Source organism: Haemorhous mexicanus, chromosome 4, assembly GCF_027477595.1.
Source record: "Haemorhous mexicanus isolate bHaeMex1 chromosome 4, bHaeMex1.pri, whole genome shotgun sequence".
NCBI lineage: Eukaryota > Metazoa > Chordata > Aves > Passeriformes > Fringillidae > Haemorhous > Haemorhous mexicanus.
The window spans coordinates 63,064,558-63,088,589 of NC_082344.1; the positions used below are offsets into that span (position 1 = coordinate 63,064,558).

The 24,032-nt window shown below is 39.2% G+C and overlaps 1 long non-coding RNA gene across 1 annotated transcript; it reads left to right on the top strand.

Annotated features, from left to right (window-relative positions):
• Window positions 1–832: 832 nt before the first annotated feature.
• Window positions 833–4,044, top strand: LOC132326950 (uncharacterized). Its single transcript, XR_009486385.1, has 2 exons — window positions 833–1,099; window positions 1,396–4,044. It is a non-coding gene; the product is annotated as an uncharacterized LOC132326950 (long non-coding RNA).
• The last annotated feature ends 19,988 nt before the right edge of the window (window positions 4,045–24,032 follow it).

A 24,032-nucleotide genomic window follows, 5' to 3' on the forward strand; every position in this document is an offset into this window, starting at 1 on the left:
GTCTGCTTTTTGAAAGTTTAGAGAATTCACTGTCGTGAGTTAAACTGACAAAATTTGTTTCTTTTACATGGCAAATTCTGTGCTGTGTCTACTGAAAATAGTGATAGCTATCTTAGAATGGGCACACAAGGCTGGAGGAGATTTTGACCTTTATACCTCTGCACGGCTGCTGCACTGTGTGCAGCTCCCCAGCACTGAGTGCTGGCCAGAACTGCAGGCAGAAAGGAGCAGTCCTCTCTGCAGAAAGTGTTTGAATAGTGTGGAGCGTGGGGCCACATATTAAACAACTCTCCATCTCCATAACACTCTGCTTCATCCTCTCTGAGAGGTATATTGGGCTTTAACTGGATGGATGTTACTGCTACGAGTGCAGAGCGAGTGCTAATTCCTGAGGGGGCTGTTGGTAGCCTCTTCAGAGCTGTAGTAAATAATGACTAAGTCCATGAATTACACAGAGTTAAGGCACTGAGCCTTGTGCTCTCTATATGCCTTGTCTTGCTTTGTAGCTGGTCTAGTATTTACTGTATTCTCTGCAGTTTCAAACAATATTTAGGCAATCTTTAACCATGAAGAGTCTCACAATCTCACTCTCAAACACTGCTCTGCTCTGTTTGCTGAACCCCAAAGTGTGGACTGTTGCCCAAAACCTGACTGAACTATTCAACATCCTTTACTTTTTCAGCCTGGGAAAAAAATCCCATGGGAACTGCTTTGAGCCGGAGTCGAGGCTGATTTTCTTGTGCTATTTCACCACTTCCAGTTCTAACCTGAAGTAGAAAACATGTTGGTGCATGAAAATTTGAAGATGATTTCCAAACACTTTCTCAGTAGCAAAGAGATGCAGTCTGAGCTCAGATTAGATTCAACTGCTCTGTTTATTTGTCTTAGTGAATGATTTGTCTCTTCTTCTAGCATGATAAATCCCAAGAAAGGAAAACACAACCTCCAAAAGCAGAGTGTACCTACCTGTGGAGTGGGAATCACCTTAACTAACTTTATCAGTTATCTTCTCCAGGCTGTCTACGTTCCATCTGCAGGCAAAGGAGAGAGGGAAGCATTTCGAAAAGCTGATTCATCCCATCCTGACTGTTTAATGCAGGTGAGTAAATTGCCATCTGGATGGGCCTGCCACTGGCTTTTTCTCCCTGTACAAGCTCTAGAGGGAACCTAGATAATCAGTTTAGACTAGACAATTTTTAGATGAATGAAGATAAGTGTGATGACTCCTATCCTTAGGTGTGCATCTGTGTGAGAGAAGAAGCATAGGTGGTGGGAGAGATAAAAGATGGGCACCATTTAAACACAGTGTGAGAGTTATCTTACAGTCTCTCTGTATGTGTTTGCTTATCTGCTCTCTGCGTGTGGTTTTGTTAGTGTGATTTTCTTTTGCTCCAGGATAACCACAAAAAGGGGTGCTGAGCAAATGATGTTTCTGATCAGCAACAGGTAACACTGCCAGCCATTGGATCCTGCTGAATATCCACCCAGAGGATCACCAGCATCTTGGAAATCTCATGATACTTCAAAGCACAGACTGGCATCATGTTGCATGGTACCTAAAGGGTTCAAATGGTTTGGAAGTTAAATCACTTCCATGGTTTCTGTGATTTGCATGTGAAATTGATTTTATTGGATTTATTTGATCAGGAAGCACAAGTGTTTCCCCAAGGAGTACAAATAAACATGTTACTAGAAACTGAGTAGATGTGATGAACCATAAATCTGGGAAGCGCTGGCTGAATGTTAGCAAATTTTAGATACCTGCAGTTATTTTTTAAGGTTTTAATTTCCTGTATCAGTTCATGTTAGAGAAAAACACAACACTTTGAAAGGACAACTTGAATGAAATTCTGGTGGATGCCAAACCCCATCATTTTCAGAAGTACATTCCTGGCTTTGAAAGCTATTAATATTTTGTACTTGAAACATACAGACATTGCTTCCTCTGACTGATTAATAATTTTCTTTGAAATGTTAACATTTATTATTTATCACTGATCCCTATTTAAAAGCCCATTTTTCTCCTTCAGTTATGACAGTGGAAAGCTCAAATCTATTACAGTGAAGCCTGCAGTCCTCAGCAGCTCTAATTGCTTGGTTGTGGCCTGTGCCCCCCCTTGCCATGCAATGTCTTTATACAGACAAAACGAGGCAGTACCAGCTGCTGATGCACCTTCCAGGCCCTGTCAGGGGATGTCACACCCCTTGAAGTGAGCTAGGTGATCCTTGCCACGTCCCCTCCTCACCTCACACCTTCTGTGGTGTTTCTGGTGACTATGTTATCAGCTTAAATGTCCTGAAAATTAAACCTTTTTTCCCCCTTCTCATTTCATAGAACAAGTAGTGGGAACTTCAACTACACACTTATTGTGGGTTCTCATAATGTCTGTGTGGCTTCATCTTTTTTTAAAGCCCATCAGCTCTCCTGGTGCTGCAAGGAGAGGCCAGCTCCAGAGGTCACTTTCAAGCAGACCTGGCTTTTAATGGCAGAAAAATAGGAGCGTCATTCTTATAAAAAGGAATTAATCTCACCTAAATTTAGTTGGTAAAAATTAGGTTTCTGGTCCCATCCAGATCCTTTTCTGGTCAGTGGAGAAGGACATGCTCTTCCAGAGACTGATTTAGTAAGACAAGCTCTGTTCTTGTTTCCTTGTCAATAAATTTTTTGAGATAGGAGTAATTTTTTTTAATCATAGCTGTCTACCAGTTCTATGTGCAGGATGATAAACTGATGACAACCACTATAAAACAAATTAATCAGCCCAGTGTTAGTTCTTAGATATGAGTTTGTTATAAGGAGGAGCCAAAGTTTCAGTGTTACACAAGTCCTTCAATAAGATGTGCAGAACTAAACCACAGGTAATTAGAATCTAAATTATCTCATTGTCTAACAGTCAAGATGAAATACTTTCTTGTGATTAGATTCCCAGTTTAGGGGTGAAATTGCTATTATTTGCAAGGTCCAAAATCAAGGAAAATGTAGCAAGCAAAGTAAAAAATTCTACAATAAAAAGTTGACACAGTTATTTAATGGAAAAAATTTTGGTTTGGAAAACTATCATTATTTGGGGTTTTTTTTCTAGTCACATAAACATTCAAAAATTCAAGAAAATATTCTTGTTGGCCAGGATGGAGAGTTCTCACATAAGAATTGGTGTTACTATTTGTGGCTGTCACAGTGTTTAATTGGTGTATGTAATTTCAGTTGCTTGGTAACAACAACTTAAGAATTTCCACACCTCTGTGTATTTAAAATCTCAATTGAAAAATCAGAAATCTCTTTAGAAAAGCATCCAAAACAAAAAGAAGACAAGTAAAAGTGTTGAGCATGGAAATTTCACAAGTATTTAGCATTTTGTTCTAATTTCCTGAAGCAAAATTAAACACTGTAACTCCATTATTTTCCTAAAGGCTTTTTTTTGGTTTTTGGTGGTTTTTTGGGCATGGAGCTCACAAATAGAAAGCAAACTTCATAACAAGAAAATGGAAGCCTTGCCCCTAGTTCTAAATTTGATGGTTTCACCAATTCCAGTGAATTTGCTTGCCTTGGAGAGTCTTGACCTTCACCCAACAAGTTGAAAAGAACTCCTCACTCTTATCAATTAAAGGTAACTGTGGTTGCTCAGGCCTTGGGCCATGGCAGGTATAGATACCAGGCTGTAAATCACTAACTGTGGTCCACATATACCTGGAGTTATTTCTGACTAATTATTGTTTTGATCTAGAAGCACTCGCAGTTTTTTACTTTGCTATTCTCCTTCAAAATATTCCTTCTAATTTTCCTTTTCTATGCCATACGGCATTTTTGAAGAGTTGACTGCTTGTCTGCTGGAATTCCTTGTGAGGAACAGGGTCCATGATACTGCTTTTTCACACTCCTGTTAGTATTTGCCTAAAGCCATGTGCTCTTGCTCACCTTAAACCTAATTTCTAAGTTTTTGAGGGTCTTTGCCACATCCATCACAAAATGTTCTGGTCGCTGAATAGAATTTTGAGAAACCATGGATGTAAATAATAAATGTCTTTTATCTTTACAGAAAATAACTAATCTTATGGTGGTCTTTGCTCACCTTCAGATCCAGCATTGCCTCATCCATCAAACTCTTACTTACCCTCATGTTTGAAAGCAAAACCCAGAGAAAAGTAATCATCAGCAAAACCCTCTGTGAGAAACAGAATGACATGAGCCTCACAGAGCCACTGGAAAACAAGCCTGTTGCCTTTGTTGAGTTTCATCTATACTTAGCTTTTTTGCCATGACTAATCCATTCCTTCACTCTAAATTTGCCGTGGCAAAACGACATGCCTGGATCTTTATACTGAGCACCAAACACAGCTAAACCCTTCACATGTGCTATCAGGGAGCTGCTTGCTTTCACCACCAGAAAGGTCATGCCAGAATGGTCAGAATACAGAACAGCCTGGGATAGAAGGAAGTGACATATTGTTATGCAGAAATCACCCTTATCACTTGTGTATGAAATTGCAATGTCTATATGCATCACTCTCTAAAATAAGACCAAACCATATGGAGAGATTTTAACCTTTTAACCTCCCTCCCATAGCAAAATTGCATTACACCATTGTAATTCTCATCCTCTTTTAACTCTTGCAGTTACTACAGTTACATGCACAAACACTCTGCAGTGTCTCTTCTTCCTGTTGCTTAGCTGGGTTTTCAGCCTCATGCATAATTCTGTGAATATAATATCACATCAAACTCCTTAAACTTGAACCAGCAAACAACAGAAGGAATCTAATGTTTAACCACTTACACACTTATAATAGAAAATCAGAAAAAATAAAATAGATGTGGTTGTTTGGCTTTCCATCTGTTCTATTTTTCCAGAAAAATGCAAACCATGATCCTGGACACTGCTGTGGTTTCTTGATTTGACATATGTTCCCATTTTTGTGAGAGAAGGCAAAGTACAAATGAAGTTTGTACAAATGAAGAAATGGACTGTTTACTTTGAACAGTCCATTTCTACTCAGATTATGGAGAAAAGAAACTCCTCTCCTAGTATGTAGCTGAATACCCAAGCCAGACTTTTACAATGTGCAGAAGTTTGGACTTTCTTTATGACCTTTCTCTTTATTAAGCTTCTGTGATGATAATGAGAGAATAAATCACCTCTGTTAATTATGAAGTATGAGGTCAACTACTTAACTTGTACAGCAGAACAGAACAAGAGCACAGCCTAATGTTTCCTGTGCCTTAGAGATACTGTCAGCTTCCACCAAGACTGTGTCTTGGCAACAAACCCTTATGGGATGTGCTTTGCTCCTCCACGGGGAGCCCACCTTTCCCTACTTGCTGCTGGGGACTGCACTTGTATCTCGTGATAGCATGAAAACTGTGCAGCACCTTTAAAATGTTCTGTCACAGATGGTTCATTGGACAAGTCTCCTGCCCTGGCTCACAAGCAGAGGAGAAATTTATGTTTCTTACATTTTTCCTATAGCTGCTCAGCAGAGGTTAGGACAAAGCCCTAGGCATGTTCTAAAGCGTCACTAATGTTTTCCATATCTGCAGAAATAGGGCCAAGTCTGAGTCCCTTAGCAGTCCATGGTGAAACTCACTCTGAGTATTGGGACAGACACTTGGCCTATGCTCCTTAGTTTGTGTTATTTTATCTGGAGTCCCTTGTGCTTGAGGAATAAACCATTAAGACTGGATTTATATATCCGCCAAGAAAGAATGAGAAGTCAGAACACAGAGAAAAAGGAGAAAAGAAGAAACAAAGCTCCAAAACACTTTATCATGGTACTGACAGCCTACAGAGGAGAGAAAGGGGGTAGCTGTGTTGTACTCTCAGTGCTGGAGGACCGAATGAGGGAATCTGAGCATCAAGCTTGGCAAGGCTGCTCTGCATTGCTGCGAGGCAGGGTGGAGCATCCTGCAGTGGGTCACACGGTGAGCAGAACAAATTTGTAAGCTTCTTCTTTCTTCAGAACATACCAAACCAGTGAAAGCATGCATAGCCTTAAGCTCAACTGTCCATGGCAGTGAAATACTTTCTGTGATAGCTTGCTTTGCTTTCTTCATTTTTATTTTGTTTCCTGATGGTAAGTTTCAACTTAACAAAAATTATCACATTTATTTAGATTGCATAATATGCAATTTTATCAATCCCCCTTCTCTAGGGTGTAAGAGAATTGATAAGGTCTAACTTAGCTGGCCTGCTGCTGTAAGATATTGGAACTGGGGTCATTCTTGTGCACCAGAACAGCAAAGTCAAGGATGTGCTGCAGGATAGACAGTCCCTCAGGAGGAAGGACTTGGAGGCTGCCAGTGTCCCTCTCCCTATTGGCTTCCCTGAAAGTTACATAGTGTGGTTGGTTTATTTTCCATAAAGGACCCTACATTCCTTAACATCTTGATTAAAGTCCTGCAAATTGGGGCAAGGGGTGTGTATATGGGGGTTTTGGTTTGGCATTTTTCTTTGGCTTGAATAGATTTATCTTCTGTTTGGAGCTGCATGACCTCACCCAGAGCAAATCCTATTCTAAGAGGTGGTTGCCAGGAATACAGTAGAGGATGTCTGGTAGTCCTAGAATTTTGTTACCTCTATTTGCCTAAGTAGTCTTATCATCCAAGTCAATGAGGGAACTAGGAGAATAATTTCTAGGGTTTTTAGATGTGATCAAACTATCATAAGTCTCAAGATGACTGGTTCCTCCAAATGCATCATTTTTTGGCCTTGACTTATGGCTCTGTCCTGGCTCAGGGAGGGAAGTCTGCCCAATGCATAAGGGCTTCTTAGGGCAGAAGTTATCTCCAGCCACTTGGGAAGGTGTCCAAAGGTGCCAGTTGTGTGGCCATGAACCCATGGAATACTGCCCCACCCTGAACCGGAATTCCTCTGTCTTCACTAAGTTTCTATCACCATTACTGCCAGACCATCAAAGTACTTCTGTAAGATCTATTTGGGCTGAAAAGTATGGGGATTTTTTTCCCCCTTTTTCTTTAAGTATGCATGTTATTTTTTGTTCCTGTTGGAGAAGGCAGATGGAAAGATTTACACCTTGCACTTGAAGCTGAATGTGTTGACATTTACTGTAGACCTTAGAGACTTTATGTGTCTTGACTGTCTCAGACTAAGCTTCAAGGCAGTTCTTTCCCAGACAATCTTTGCCTCCTCAGAGACTAAGCTCTGCTCCAACAGAGCTGATGCCAGATTGGAGTTGTCTTATTCTCTGAAGTTTGTACTGAGCAAACACTACAAATGAAGTCAATATGCCCAGAATCAACCCTACATATCCCATTGAACAGAATCATAGAAACATAGATTTTTTTTTAATTAAAGGAAACCTTGAAGATCATCTGGTTCCCACAGTCTTCCATGGACACTTCACTAGAACAGGTTGTTCAAAGCTCCATCCAGCCTGGCCTTGAACACTTCCAGGGATGGAGGATCAATATTTCTCTATTTCAGTGTCTGGATGAGACCATCACCGTCACAGTGAAGAACTTTTTCTTATTATCTAATATAAACCTACCCTATTTCATTTTAAAGCCATTCCTCCTTGTCCTACCACTGCATACCCTTGTATAAAGTCCCTCTCCAGCTCTTTCCTAGTTTCCCTTTAGGTATTGGAAGGTGCCATAGGGTCTCCCTGAAGCCTCCTCTGCTCCACACTGAACACCACAGGTCTCTCAGCCTGTCCTCACTACAGAGGTGTTCCAGTGATCATCTTCATGGCCCTCCTGTGGACTCACTCCAACAGTGTATCTCCTGAAGACTTTAGACCTAGATGCAACACTCCAGGCTGGTCTCAGCAGAGCAGAGTAGAGCAGCAGAATCACCTCCCTCAACCTGCTGGTCACTCTGGTGCTCCCCAGGATACATCTGTCTTTCTGGGCCATGAGAGCATATTGCTGGGTCATGTCCAACCCCTCATCCACCCAGACCTACCCCAAATCTTACAGCTTCCCTCAATCCATTCTTTTCCCAGCTTGATTTTGTGCTTGGGATTATCCTGACCCAGGTGCAGTGTCTTGCTGGTGATCTTGTTGAGTTTCATGGGGTTCACATGGGGCTACCTTTTGGGAGGTTCATAATAGAGATTATCTCTCCTCTCTGCTGATGTGCTGCATCCCAGCAATGCCATTTTTAATGTGGTTGATATTTGCATGAAGCCAGCAAATCTAGTTGCACCAGGTACCTCTGTTAAGAGTTGAAAGCAGGCAGGGGTATAAGTTGTGGACATGTTCTTACCACATTTGTGATTTTATTTTGCAATATGTGTTTCTCTAAACAAGCAGAGACATTAATTTTCATATGTGAAAAGATTTACTACCTGCAATATTGCATTGAAGTAGTAATATATTTTTACCACTCTTGGAGTGAAATATTTTCATTCATATTTTTAAAGGCTGTGAGAAAGTCAGAAATCATGGCAATAAAACAAAGCTGTTTGTTATTCTGAGAAGAAGGTTATTAATAGAAATATATTATGGATAAGGGGATAATTCTGTCACTGTACTAACTAAACATGCCTGTGTCAAGGGCAGGGCTGAGGTATCGTTTTTATTTCATGTTGTTTGTGAACCTGTACATAGCAATGTTGAAACAGGAGCCTGTGAAGACAGACATGGACACAGGCAAAGGGATGAGAATTGATATCACATTATGCAGCTGTGCTGCAGTCTTTTCAAAAAAGGCTGTTTTTATTGTATTAAATAGAGTCAGCCACACCTTATCCTCTGCTCCTTAGGGCAAAGAGCCTGACGTCATTTGTCTGCTCGGCTGGCGCTTTGGTCCTTCCAAAATGCAGTGGCCACTGAGCACCTTTCCTGGGCCTCAGGTTCCCAGTGCCCTCCCCTTCCCCCCAGAATTGACTGGGTCAGTGTAGAACCAGCCCAGACAGCCATGGGCAGCTTGTGATGACCTCCTGCGTGGACCCTTGGCCCTCTTCCCAGTGCTGATATAATTATTTTCAAACTTTCCAAAGCAGTGGATATTGATTTTTGCATTTGTTTGCTATTTAAAAAACCCAAAATAAATAAAAGGCCACTGAATATGTGCCTCCTTTTCATCCTCTTTTACATCATCGTTGTCAATCTATATATTTTAGCTTGACTTTCTACGGGTAGATTCTTATGTACTGAGGGTTAATTTATGTTCTAGAATTTACTTTCAGCCACAGCTCTATGATATGTACTTACAAGAGGCACTTTGCTAAGTGTAAGTGTTCCCCTGTAATGTGGGCAGTGAGAGGGAGACAGACACGAGGATTCCTTAGGAGTACATAAAAAAAAGAAAAATTGGGATTTTGCTCTAGAATAATGGTCAGGATGAGCTTATCCTTCCCTATCATCATAAGAGAGTATAGGAAGTTGAATCTGGTTAGATGAGGCTAACCACACTTGTCCTGGGATGCTGAGCATCCCTCATTGCTGCTTTCTGTGAGATTACACTCACAATTAGAACAATTGCTGCTAGTCATATTTTATGTATCATATTTCACATTACTGTTATATTGCACTTATTGGGTCACATTGCCAAAATCAATTAATGAACCACAGTTCACAACCTGTCATCTCATATGCAGCTCCAGCTGGACCACTCTCTTCTGACACTTGCCTTTGGAATGTGTAGTGTCCCACAGCGAAGAAACGAGGTTACTTCTGTAAAAAAGTTGTTCCCCAAAGGGAAGAAAAAGTTTACAGTCAGACTTCTAGTTTATTGTACTTGTTAAGATCTGATTATTAGAGATACTTTTACCCAAATTAAGGTGCAAATGAGACCATATAGTCTGAAGTCAATAGTATGGATTTTAACCGTAACGTGAGAGAGAGATAGAAAGAAATAGAAAAGAGGGGAGAGAGGGAGAAAGAGCGTGAGAGAGAGACAGATTAAGTAGGAAGTCACCATCACAAGAATCCAGAGAGTCTCATTGGTCCTCTTTGCCCTGGCTTCTTGGGGTCCCATGAAACAGAGTTCAGTGGGTATGTTCAGGTACAGTGGGTGTGTTCAGGAACACCCAAGCACCTCCCCTGGAGGGGAGAGGTTTGCACTGTCTTTTGCAACACTGTGGATCTTGCACAGTCCATGGTGGAAGGCCTCAGAAACAAGTCTGGGGGAGCTTGGAGGTATTTGATGGTTTGTGACTTCTTCAAAGACATGATACATCAGTGTAGTTGAGCCAGTTATGCCCCATCAGGAGAGAAGAGTAGCCTCAAGTTTACCTGTGAATGTGAATTTCATCTTCTGGAATAGAGGGGGGTGAGAGGAGGAGTTTTACAGAGCCAGTTGTGTAAGGGAAGACAATTGGCATAATTGGCATGGTAAAAAGCACCATCCTGCCTCTGCAAGGTTTACTTCTTATCTGTCTCAAAACCCATCTTGTAACTTCTGGGAATGGGTTATGTGGACCAGAGGCTTCCCTACCACATACCCAAAAACTCTCCTCCTTCCCCTCAGCTGGGCAGGGGGAGAGTGTGCAAATCTAGCCTTATCAAATGGCTGATAGTTTTGATTCATTAACCATTAACATTTCAGTCACTCATAGTCCAAATTCCCAGAATCCAGCAGGAACATTTTGTGGGACGTGGGCTTTGGTGGTTGTGGTTGAGCAGCTGCTCCTTTCCACACTTTGTTACTGCAGGCAAAGTCCTTCAGAGATCTTAACAGTGTTTGAGGCAATTGTGACCTTCAAGTCTCTAACATGCTTGGAGCTAAGTACATTACTGAAGAGAAAGCATCTTTTTCTCTTTTCCTGCAAAATGTCTAATTGTAAGATGTTTAATTTTATACCTTCTAGGCCATTAATTAATGCAGAAAAATTATTTAGGAAAAATTTGTAAAACTAAATGTGACCCACAAAGCAAAACAATAACAGTAATTCCAACAGCAGGAAAAGTATTTCATAAGATGTTTCACACACTTCATACAATGCTCTTTTAGCTGTTTGATTAGCTGGATTAGATCGCCTCTAAGAAGAGAGATGTGTCATGATACACAGAGGGGGACACAGTTCATTCAATGTGACAGCTCAGCCCATAGGTGAGGGAAAGGTTTTTTTTCAAGTCAACATTTTTTTCTAGTCATCTCTAAACTGCATCACTAAAATTTCCCATGGTGGTATCACAGAGACAATACCCACCCTAATAAGGCTGCATAACCTTCTCAGTCATATCACCTTTGACATTACTGACATAACCAGATATCAGCACGGAGTTGATTCTTTAAGTTTCTCTGCAAATGCACACATGGGATTCCTGTGTCTTTTTTTATCTGAACACTACTTGCATTATGAGTCTTATGAAGTCATGTGGATTCCAAAGTACTGCAGTTAATAGGATTAATAAAGACTGCCACAAAATTGACATTTTTTACAGACTCAAAACCAGTTTTATAGATTTCCACTTTATTTTTATGTCTGACACTTTCCACAGCATGATGGATAATGTTACAGTGACAGTAAATAGAGCTGACAGTAGAAAGACTCCTCATGGAAGACAAGATTTTTTTTTAATGGCTCATCTGTTGGATATCTCTGCAGAATTGACTCCAGGTTGTATCCATTTCCATGCTATAGCCAGAGGGATGTGTGGACTGTGATTTTACCTTGCAGGTTTAGCTAACACAGAATAACAAGGCTTGTGCCAAAGTGAATTTTATTGCAGTCCTCTGAAGAATTTTCACTACATTCTGACTTTGTGGGGCTTTTGACTTCAAATTTGCTTTTGAATAGTTATCCGTAGTGGTTGCAGGTGTTTCATTTGAGTCAACTGCAAACCAAAGAAAGTCAGTTACAGAGAATAAAGAGATTCTGATATTGAGCCATAAAAAAATAATTATAAAATGAATCATATGGTAGAGGCTGCCTAAATTAACTGATTTTACAGAGACACTTTGCAATAACTAGACACATTATAATGCATTGTCTGTATCCAGGTGTTTGGGCATCACAGTAATGAGTGCTAGGGAAACACAGAAATTCATATTAATTAGCATTTCAAATAGATGATTGGAAAAAACTCTCATGAACACATTTTCACAAATCTCATTCCTTGTGAGTTGCTGGGGAGCTGCCTGGACCAGTCTGCATGGGAGATTGTAACTGCCATGACCATGGACAACTGAGGCTTAAAATTTGCAGAATGATAAAATAGAAGAAATATTAATAGATTAAAATTTTCAGAATGATAGATTTCAGATAATTTTAAGAAAGTGTTTATTTGTTCCTTATGGAATAAAGACTTAGCCAAAAGGCCCTGGGAATAAATATCTATTGTCTCCTCTTTTTTGCAGCTGATTTTGTCTCAGTAGACAAAAGTTATCCCAAGTCTTGTATTAAAACACAGTCGAGGGAAGCTCAGTGTATTCATATGTAAAAATGGTTAGCCAATGCTATGATGAGTCACCACACTGGATCTGCTGTGTTTTACAAAGTTCATCTTGTGACCTTTTCAGTGTAAATATGATGTGATGGAAATGTGCAAGACATCTACATTAAACCTTGGATTCAGTCATTTTACCTTCAACTGGAGGTTTGACAAATTTTATGAAAATTTAAGTGCTCGAGGAATATGCACATGGCTTGACAGTACTGTGCTCCTCACAAAGGTAAAGACTGCCAAAGTGTTCCCTTCCCTAAGCTCTGAGCACAGCTTCTAGGATCCAGATCTTGGTATAAATCCCAGAATGAGCTTAAAATACCACAAACTGGCTGTTCAGAGGCATTCTTTTTGCTTAAATTCATATTTTTCTCTGCCTGGCTACAAATAACCACATTTCCTAGAGTTAATGGAAAACAAAGACCAAAGAGGTGTGAACATAGAAACCCAGGCAGGTAACGAGGTGAATAGATGTCTTTTCTCAGGGGGAATTCCTTTGTGATTTTCTCTAGCCTGCAGACCTGCTTAAAGAATTAATCTTTACAGCTCTTCTGGATTTATTTTTTTCTTTTCATTGGCACTTCTCTTTCTTGCCAAATAATATTTGTCATTTGAGAAAAACTTCAATTTAACTTCTGGGCAAAATTCTGAACTTACACACACTGGCATACAGCTGAATTATCTCAGTTTATGTTTTGTATATCCTCATATTACTGAGATCAAAATGTCATTTATTCCTACTCAACTATGATCTTGACTTTTTCTTCTGTGCAGATTAATGAAAGTTTTTCCAAAGAGTCTAGGGAGATGTTCTTTTAAGCACATACATGTACACATATATTAAAAAAAAAACCAACTACATTCAAAAAGACCTTCTAAAGCAGCATTTTTCTGATAGAAAAAGTATCCTTTTCCATGAATCACCACAATTATTTTCAGTTACAGCCACAGAAAGTTCAGCATTTGTTATATATCCTCAACAGATATTTATAACTTGATCCCAGCTATGAAGTCATTTTGCATCATTTTCCCCTTGATATTACTTATGAGAGTGTAATTTTCACTAAGACCTCAGGAAATGTCAGCACATACACACTCATGAATTTAGCCTGTCCCTACATATTAATTAATTAACTAATCAAATTTTATTTTGTTTTTGTTCCTCTTTATCACTATGTCATTTTTAAAGGAGCAAAAGAATGAAATATAAATAGCAGCAGTTCACAAGTCATTGACACTTGTTAGACTCACAAAATTTTTATCTAAATACAAGGAAGAGGCAATTATTTAATTGAATTTAGAATCAGTGGGACTGAAAGGAAAAAGTTAATGCAATCTAGTGATCAAAAATCTCCAGTATCACCATTCATGACAAATCTCCCTGCATATTTTTCTGTATTAACTCTAGCTACTGAGTTGCTGAATCACTTTTGAAGTATGTGAGTTTGATTTTCCTGTAGCTGGTCACATTTTGATAAACACTTGTTTTTGAAAGTGACAGGAATGGCATAGGAAGCAGAGGCACTGCAAGAGCTGAGAGGAGTTCTCAACATCTCCATAGCTGGCAGGAGTTTTTCTCAGGTGAAATGGCTTATGTGATGACACTGTAGACTAAAGGTTTTTCATCTGTGATTGGAATTTTGAAGAGTTGGGAAGGGGTCAGGGACTTTCTTTGGCATGATGCTTGTCAGCCTTTGGTTGGTCACAGAACAAAGCTGCAGCTATTAAAGTGAGAGTGAAGGCACACTGGGAGCTCATTTAGTGCTGGGACTTGCTGAGCAGCACAAAATGAAGAGCTGTGTTGTCATATTGAGAACAAATAGTCCTGTATCTGAAGGGAAGTGGGCCTGGTTGTATTTAAGAATGTTTTGTGGTCCCTTGAAAGCCGAAAATTCAAAATACTTAGTGTTTGGGGTTTTTGCTAATTCACGCACTCATTCATTTCTCTTGTGGATAGCATGGATATCTTTAATTTATCTGATGAAAATGCCTGAGCCTCTAAACTTTCACTCACCTAACTTCTTGTGTCTACACTTGAGACAAATGGATGACCTAGAGAACAGCAGATAGACCTACATGGCCTGCCCTCCCTACCCACAGTTTCCAGGAGTAACTAGCTTGGAGGCTTTCTGAAGCAGATCTGGCTTCTCTGAGGACTCCACAATTCAGCACTCAGTGAATGAAGATCTACCTCCTTTGTATTAAGTTCAGCTTCTCTTTGTTCCTGAACATTTGCAGTGGAATAAAGAGTAAACAACATTTCCCAAACACCCATACTAGTAATGACAGTACACATTTTTTTTATTCTACAGGCTGAAGACCCTTAGTCTATTTACATATTCCTTATACAGAAGTGGTTTTCCATTACATTCTTCTTGGAATATTTCTTGTGTTGGTTGGTTTTTTTCTACTTTTTAAGAATGGGGAGCAAGTATAAAGCATAATACCTGAGACGTGGGCAAACCACAGACTTATTCAGCAAGATTGTGTATATACTCTCCTTGCTCTCTACTCCTCTCCTAATGAGTCCTACTATTTAGATGATTTGCTTGATTGTTATTAATCAGTGAGGTGACAGATCCATGAAATTACCTATAATAGCCCCATGGTCCTGTTACTAATTAGCATCAGCCAGAGAAGTGGTGCTGGATCAGATTTCACGTGTGTTTGGTCAGGGTTTCCTCCATGTGCATTAACTTACATTTTTCTACACTGATCAATAAAATGACTGGTGAAAGTCAGTCCCGTAAAAGAATGCAACCCTTCTGCTTTTGTGAATATTTTAGAAAACTTCTAGCATTTTCAGGTCCCTCCAATCTTTTTTCCTGTGACCTATGTGAGTAGCGAGACAAGAATATTATTATTGCACTAGCAGCTGTCAGAAATAAGAAATCTAATTAAGTCTGTCTTCTAGGTGAGCATTCTGTCTTGGGGAGGTAGATGTTCGGATAAAGAACAGTTAAAGTGAAAATAACAGTGGTTTTGTCTGGTTCAGCAGCATTCCTAAAGGAAACAAAACCCTTTTGTCCTTGTGGCTGCAGATACCATCTCCAGGAGCTGCTGTGCAATGCCAGCCTGGATTACACCCAGGTCAGCAGAGAGGGATGCCAGGGGACACAGGTGAATTGCAGCCCACCAGCCACAGAAGGGGCAAGCTGTGAACAGCAGCCACAGCTGCAGTGTTTTCCCAAGAGTTGCAGTTCATCCCTGCACTTTTGGGGTAGGTTTTGCCACATTTCTCTAAGGTGTGGGGCCTGGAAAGCTACTGCACTATTGGTTTTTTCTCTCTTCGGTTGTTTTTTTACACAAAGAATGTGCAAGGGCTGGGTATAGGGTGTGACTTCTTGCTGTTCAGTCAAATTCAGAATTTTGGTTACAGGCAGCTCAAACTTCAGTTTCTTGCACATCACCTCAGGCCAGAGGAAAAAGCTATTCAGGAAACTTCTGTCAAAAGTTCCTCTGAAATTCTCTTCCGTCACTTCAAATGAAATATGGTTTGTTAAGACATTTCAAATTGTGTTTAAAACACAATTTGAAAACATGAAAAATGAAATAAAAATTTTCATTTAACACACTCAAGATAAAATTAAAATGCTTCACCAATTTTGGAACAATGTTTTGATTTGGTGTTTGTTTTATCTAAGGGGGTCATTTCAGATTAAATTTATTTTGTCTGTGTATTAAAGATGTTCAGAAACTTGAAAACTAGGATACAGTGTTTATGTTCTGGAAAAGAAATACCCTAATCAGACTATCATAACTTTCTGGTATCTTTTTGGTTTTTAATCAGAAAACATTGAAATGTTTGTTTCCATTCCAAAAATGAGAAGAAAGAAAATCAAAATAGCAATTGTCTTTGTCTTAGCTGATTTCTATATGTGGAAATTCCTGGCATAGTCCCTCAGCTCCTGCTGAGGCTATAGTCAGCAACTTGAGGTTTACTTAGTACAAAAAATACTGTCAAGGTTTTAAGGGCATTAAATAAAACAGTTCATCAAATTCCTTTTCCTTACAAATGATTCAGATATTTGACAGTAAAATGCTGGTGTTTTTAAAAAAGATAATAATAAAAAAGACTTCAGGTAATCTTAATATAATTAAGGGGAAAAAATTAGTTGTGGAAGACCTCAGTCTCCAAAGAGGTACCTGATTTAAACTCTGAGATAAGTTATGCTGTAGCTGCTCTTTGGCATCTTATTCTTCCAACTTCTGTGGCTGAACTATTTCAAGAAATGAAAGCTAAATTTTTCTGTGAACCTCAATTTAATACCTGGACTCTGCATGTTTAAAATTGCTTCAAAACTAAGCTACCAGTGCAGTGGCAGAGCCCTGAGCTCTGGGACTGATGAAAAGCACCCAGCAGGCAGAGATGTGCTTGCTGGAGTGCCAGGTGGATGCAGGAACCTTGGGCTGGTTCACTGCTCTTAATAGCTTTGTGCCTTCACCACTCTCCTGCTGTCATCCCACTCGTCCAACACTGCAGGTGATGCTAGACAGACAACTTTTGGTATGCTCTCCTGTGTCCCCTGCCAATTTCCTGTCATTAAAACCCCCAAAACATCCATAGAAAGGTGCTTCAGGATGTTGTAATTAAGCAGGAAAACCATTTATGAAGGCTGAAGTGCTGAAATACACACAGGAGACAGTATGAACATGACACAAGAGGGGTCCTTCCATTCTCTGCTGGTGCCTAAAAAAAAAAAAAAAAAGAAATTACTGCAAAATCACTCATTCCCAGCAATGTCAGGTAACATGAAAAAAAATTCTCTACTGTGTTTTTTTTCTGCTTGTGTTGGGATAGTATAATGGTATCGAAACTATATTGCAAGTTCTACTTTAACTATAAAATTCTTTGTGAAGAGGCAGATTAGTAGTCAATCAGTTTTAATTTTTATGAGTCATTCTGTTTAGCTGAAACTTCTGTCATACACTTGAGTGTTGAAATAATTCCAACTTTGTTCTGAGAGAACTGTTTATCAAAAAAAATGTGAATGACCATTCTGATTGGAAAAAAATTCTGGAACTTGTTGAACCTGTAATGGAAAGCTTTATGGTCTGATTGCCTGTAACAGTAAAATGGTAGAACCTGATGCCTCAGGTAATTTCTTGAAATCTAGTCAGGTGTCCCATGTCCCTAAATTTATCTTGTACTTGACAATAAATCTATTTTTTAAGTGTTGCCTTGTAATCAATTGTATTTTAAAAGCCTTCTTAAGTCTGTCAAGCACTTTCTTGTCTGGACATCTGGACAAATTGCTGCCACCTGCAAATGCTGATATGTCTGTTTAACTCTTTTCCAAACAACCATATTAACTGCAGTTTCCAAAATAGCTCAGCATTTTTCACTATAAGTTTCTGATTTGGGAGTAAGTTACACACTTCTATCTGCTGCAGTTTTGTCAATCACTCTCTGAACTTACAGCAGAGTATTCTGTTTTCTTTCATGATTACTTTGTTTTCCTAATTGGTTCCTGGGGAAATACATTTCCAATTAAATACACTGTCTTTCAAGAACTTATTTATGAAATGGTCTTCATCATCCATTGTTTAATACTCTTGATGCATTACAATAGACTAGAGAAGTACAATTGGCCTTAGTAGAAGCTCTGTCAGCATGGCCTCATAGCATTCTTATTTTGATGATTTTCTACTTTTGTCTTAATTATTGTTCCAAAAACTTTTCTGAGGATTCATAGCCTGTAACTCTGAGAATTCCCTGGCTTCCCTTATTGGAAGGAAAGAGCAATGTTTGCTACCCTGCCATTCTGTGTTTTTTAATGAGCTATTCTGTATTCTTTGTTAGAAACAGCAGCTATGCTTCTAAGAGATCTCCTGGAGGGCTGCCATCAGTCAGGTGACATGCTGCTCTTTAATTTATCAGTTTAATTTTCCTACTCTTCTTATTTTGACAGATCAGCCTGACATAGTGTGCTCTTTATTTCCTGATAAGGATAGAGCTTGGATAGGTACCTTGGCTGTATTTGCTATGGTGAAGACTGATATGGAATTTTTGGTGCACTGTAAGGCTGTTCCTAATATCTAAACTCAACTTATTTCAGCCTGTCTTTATGTTTTACAGTCAGCTTCTGTGTTACTAAGTAAAATTCTGGTTTGGTTATAGGTTTCTGAAAAATCTATTTCATTATGACCTTATTACAATGTCAGGCAATGCAGTTAAGCAGCTTCTGTTTTTACTGTTTTCCTCAGTATATGAACACTTATTTCCCAACACAGCCAGTGTACCTGCTCCTATTTAATTCCCTTTCCAAACAGTGGCAATAACCTGTCCCTCTCCATTTCACCCCAGCTGCCCTTGCATTTCTGACTGCCCTTGCAGATATTTGCCTGACTGATGCTCTCTCTGGCTCTTGTCAATATTTCTCCTGTTCCATACTAAAGGGAAGTCTGAGAACTTGGAGAGACTGTGCCAGCAATCTGCTTGCACTTTGGTTTAAGGTGGAGACTATTTCTATGCCGAGGCTTTTCTTGTGCACCTTCCCTCCTGTCAAACAGACTTAAACCTTCCCTGAACACCAGCTGTCCAGATGTTCACTGGTTCTGTATTGGGATACCTGATGTAACTAGTCTGGTTCCTGCTGTGGGCACACTGGGTCAAAGCATTTTCCCCAGCAGCCTGAATCTAACTTGCAAGACTAAATCTCACTTTTCCTGATGTATTACATTGACATGATGTAACTTCTCTGAAACATTTTTTAAATGCGTGCTGCTTCTATTTGAAGTGTGGTAATATTATTTAAAAGAAAAGGTTTAAATGCATAATGTGTCAATAAAGAGTGACCTTTCCATTTTCAAAAGTCTAAGTAGAAAACAATTGTACAAAGAGCTGCTTTTAATGGGAAAGTCAGTTTTATGCCAATAGCCTATGTGAAAAGATGATGGCATCATTTCCTACAAAACCTATTACTGTGTAGGGAGATTGTCACTTATCCCAACACAGACTGTGCAAAGATCAATGTTTACCCTTCTCTGAATCACATATAAAACAAATGATGTGAAGAGAAGATTCACCCTCTATTTAAAAACACTGGTTTCTATTTTGGACATAACATGTAAAATTTCTGTTTAGCAATTTCAGTTAATTGTTAGATTAACATTTTTGGGAACAGATTGCAAACTTCAAAATGGAAAAGATCATTTTAGGGAGGGAACCAAGGCAGCTGTCAGTGAGCAAAAATTAACATAAATTTGCATAACAGATGTACAGTAAGGTGTCTATGACAGACAATCGCTGAATATTAATGATACAGACCACGACATCATTTGCGTAAATGCTGTCTGCTGGGTATTGAAGCTGCTGCGCTATTTGCAGAAGACAAAGGAGAGCAGAGCTGAACAGATGCACCAAATACATCGATGCATCTTAATTTATGACATCCTCATGAAAGACCTTGTGGTGCGATTTCAGGTTTTATTACAAATTCGGAGATAAAGGAACTAAGTAATTATCTTTTCCACTACAGTCAGTTCTTTTAAAGGGGAGGGAAGCTTACTTGTGACAACCATTGTGATGATTTTTTTTTTTTTTTTTGTGGAAAGCCTCCTTAAAAAAAATATCCCCATTACAAAGAGTCAAATATTCATCATCATTAAAAGATTAGCTCATATTAGCATGCTTCATGGGACTTGCCACCTAACGTACCGTCACCACCACAACTGGAGTCCTAGAACAGACAATGCATTTCAACGAATCTGCAAGGAGAAAAACTGGAGAGAAAGACAGAGATGATATAGCCTGTTCAAAAAAAGAAAAAATTACCCAAGTAATGATGTTTTAGATGACTGTTAATTAGACTTCACCCTCAATCTTTCCTGCCCTTCATCCTTGTTATAAGCTGCAGGTGCAACTAGAATCACCCAAAGATTTAGAGGCATCTATAGATATACAGAATATTCTTATTACATTATTCCTACAGCTGGAGAAACTGATGGAAGCTCTTTGCTGATAATAGAAAGAAAAAAAATATTTGGGTCCCTGACTATACAGTGCAGTAAAGTTACTGAATGAGTAAGGGATAAATATAAGAAAATAACAACATCAAACTAGACTTGTAAGCCATGTGTATAGAAAATCAGGCAAGGCATGGGATACTTCTCTTCTGTGCTATTAATTTATTTTGGCCTTAATGGATTTCTCTCCAAGCCCATGCTACCATAAGAAAATGAATTGCTGACATGATGGATCTGTTGGTTGCACATACAGAGTTTTATGTGCATAGTGTTCAATTTCATTCTTGTCAGCTAATCAGCAGCAGCCAGACTTTTTATTTCAAGGGATTTCCTTTTCCCATTTGAACAGAGAATATAGCCCAGTAATCACTCTGCAGAGCCACTCTGTGAGCTGTTATTTCCACCTGCTTTTTCCTCAGAATCTCTATCAAAGCCCTAATCCAGTAACCTGATAAAATCCTTTCAAGGTCCTGTAGGGTCCATTGTGAAACTGTTCATCTGAAAGGATTGTGGAATAACAGGAAAGTTACCCTGTCCCCAAAAGAGCCATATGGTAATTATTTTAATGGAAGCTTACTGTATGGCCAGAAGGCAGTTAGCATGTTATTTCACATTTTGTGTGAAAGAATGGAAAAACTGCAGTCTGACACTCTTCTGTCCAATTTTGCTCCCAATGTCTTTTACAAAAATGAAGCTTTATTCTGTGTTTCACTACACTAACAGCAGGTGATAGGCTGGTGCCCAGATATGCTAACAAGAGGTAATGGTAAAAATGCCCTTCCTTTTAGACTTTGTCTGCATTCACATTCTCACTCCACTTGGGGAAAGAGATGGTGTGCTAAGTGGGGAAGGAGCATGTCCAAGGTGTACAAAACAGGGATGAACAATGGAACTGGAAACTTTTTTTGATGTGATGGAGATCATTGTGCTTTATTGTCTCAATAACAGAAAAGTTCTTGCTGACTACAAGTGGCTCAGCATTTAGTTGGTCTAAGGTTTTATACAACTGTAGGTAAGCAAATTGCTGATATTCCCTTCATTAACTTCTGAGCTGTGTTGACCAATATCAGACGATACTGAAAGAGGAGATGAGTCTTGAAGACAGCTGAGGCTGCACTGAAGAATTCTGTTTCCCTGCTATGAGAACTGCTTTAGGACTCTTTGTCCTAGTCTGTCTTGTTGGACCACAATTTTCTTTTCATTTTTGAGTAACCAGCTGTCCGAGTTCTTTGGGCAGCAACAATGGGAGAAGCTTCTGGCAGCTTCTCACAGAACCCATAGGCTCGCCCTGCTACCTAAGCCTTCCTACGCAAACCCAGTACAGCTACTACTCGTTCATGGAAGCCTCCAGGCAGCTCTACCAATGTGCTGGCTTCCCACTGTGGCTGGAGGAGCAGACTGCTTGAAAGATTATCTCCAAAAGGAGATTATTTGTTCTGACTGAAAAAAGAAACCATGATCCTGTGTATTCTGGAAGTCTGTGGAGTTTGAGCCCAAGTTTGAAGGAAGAAGAAAGATTAGGCAACAGTTATTTGTAGTTTCTGTTTAATGTTCTTCCTTTATATTTGGGGTTTAGTAAAAAAATACTTAACTACCACCTCAAGGAAGCATTGAGCATGCACTTTTCCTTACAATTCAGCCTGTATCCATGTGAGGACAACAAACCAGTGAGATGAACTGCTATGCTTCTGGCTGGGAAGTACAGCTCTAGAAGCACTTGCAAATGGCTGCATTGTCATGGGGTATGATAGGGCTTCTTTGCTGCCTGCCAGAGGGCTCATGAAACCTGTATATCCTGTCCCTGTCCAGTTGCCAGCATACCATGAAAACACTTGGCAAATGAAACATGAAAAGCTTCAGAGCTTGGTTTGTTCGCTTTTGCACTATTATAAAAGCATTGATTTCATTGGATTTACTCTGAATTTATGCTGGTATAACTGAGAGGAAAAAAATGGTTCTGTAGAGGTAATATATATTATTTTATTCATTCCATTTTTCTCTAAAACAATTTAAAAGCCTTGGCAAAAGAAGCCCTAGGTTGATGCATAATATACCAAACTGAGCAGTAACTAAAATAGATCTTTTTTCCACCACTGTAATTCTCCCTAGGTCACTTTTTGAAAACTGCTACAACACATTTTAATAAACAAATACTCTTTGTATTCATCTAGATACAGATTTCACAGGCGGGTCACCTTCTGAGTGGTATCCTGCAGCTCAGGCACTCTCAGCAAGATGTGCCTGAGGAATGGGCTGCAGAATTCCATGGCCTATTTTGGACAAACAAAAATCATATTTGTTCTAAGTGTCATGTGAAGACCTCCTTCCATGTCTAAAGAGCTAGAAGACATAGTGTGTTGTTATCTTTACCTTTCTGTTTTTTTAGGTGATACAGCAAGTTCCTCTACTTTCGGGTTACCTTGTAAATAAAAATTATTGTTAGCAATGACTAACAATTACAGTTAAGCTACTTTATTACTTTGCTACTTTTGCTGTGAGCTCTTAGAGTAATTCTTGGTTGCTGTTCCACCCAGTACGTAAAAATCCTCTGGTCAGAAGCTCAGGGAGCAGCCTGGCTAAGCACGGAGAGTGTGAACACAGGCTGGGAGCAGTGTTCCATTTGCTAGGCGTGGTCCCCTTAAAATGCAAAGGAGAGCAAGATTTTTGATGAGACACAGGAAGGAGGCCTTAAAGCTAAGCTGTAGATATTATCAAAAATGTCTTTTCAGTAAGTTGGAGCCCACTGTCCTGATCATATCTACAAACTCAATAAAATAGTTTTGGAAAAGAAAAGACGAAGAGGACGAGTATCACACTAGAGTGAGCAAAGGCAGGCAAGGATCTCGTTGCTGTGGTTACTCAAATTGATTATGCAAAGGGTTGTTCTGGGCTTTGGAGGAAGTGAGGATGATGTTAGCAGATATCCATCTGGAGGTATTAGGGGGGAAGCATTCTATACAATTTCTACATAAAGGATTTGGAGAAAAAAAATAAGGAGAAAAGATATTGAAGAGTACATCAGCATGAGGATGAGCAGAAAAGTAGAAAAAATAGAGCCAAGAAAACTCCACAGAGGATTTTAGAGATAGTGATAGACAAGGAAAACATCAGAAATTAGTACAGAAGTTCAAACTAGGAAAAGCATTCAGCGATACAGGAAATGCAAATGGTGTCAGAGAATTATGTGTGGTGCATGAAAAAAAAGAAAATGGTGAAATAAAGTGAGAGAAGGTGAGTGAAAGGTGAGAATGACTGGAGTAAAAGCTTAGTGTTCAGAGAACTTAAAATGGGAAGGTGCAAAAGAGATAAAGCAGTAAGTTTCAGATAAGCTGTGAAGGTGTAAAGAGGAAGAACTTTTTGGTGTGAAATTGATTAAATGCTAAAGAAAATGTTTGGTCTCTATTTTTCATTTAAGATTAAACCCTAGTGAAACATGCCAACCCCACAGCCTCAGCAGAAGTAAATTCCAAAATGGGGAAAACTAATTTGAAGTATCTTACCCCAGAGCACAGCAGTCATCATTTATGGGCAAAGTTTAGAGCAACCCAAAAGGTTGATGCATGCAGTAGATAACCAAAAATAAGAATGTGAACTGCCAATAAGATAGACTAGGCCACAAGAACGACTTCTGTGAGAATGTTCCTAAAAATATATAAATAATGAAAATGATAAGGAAATGAAAAAAAACTTCTAAAGGAAAAAACTTGTATTAGTA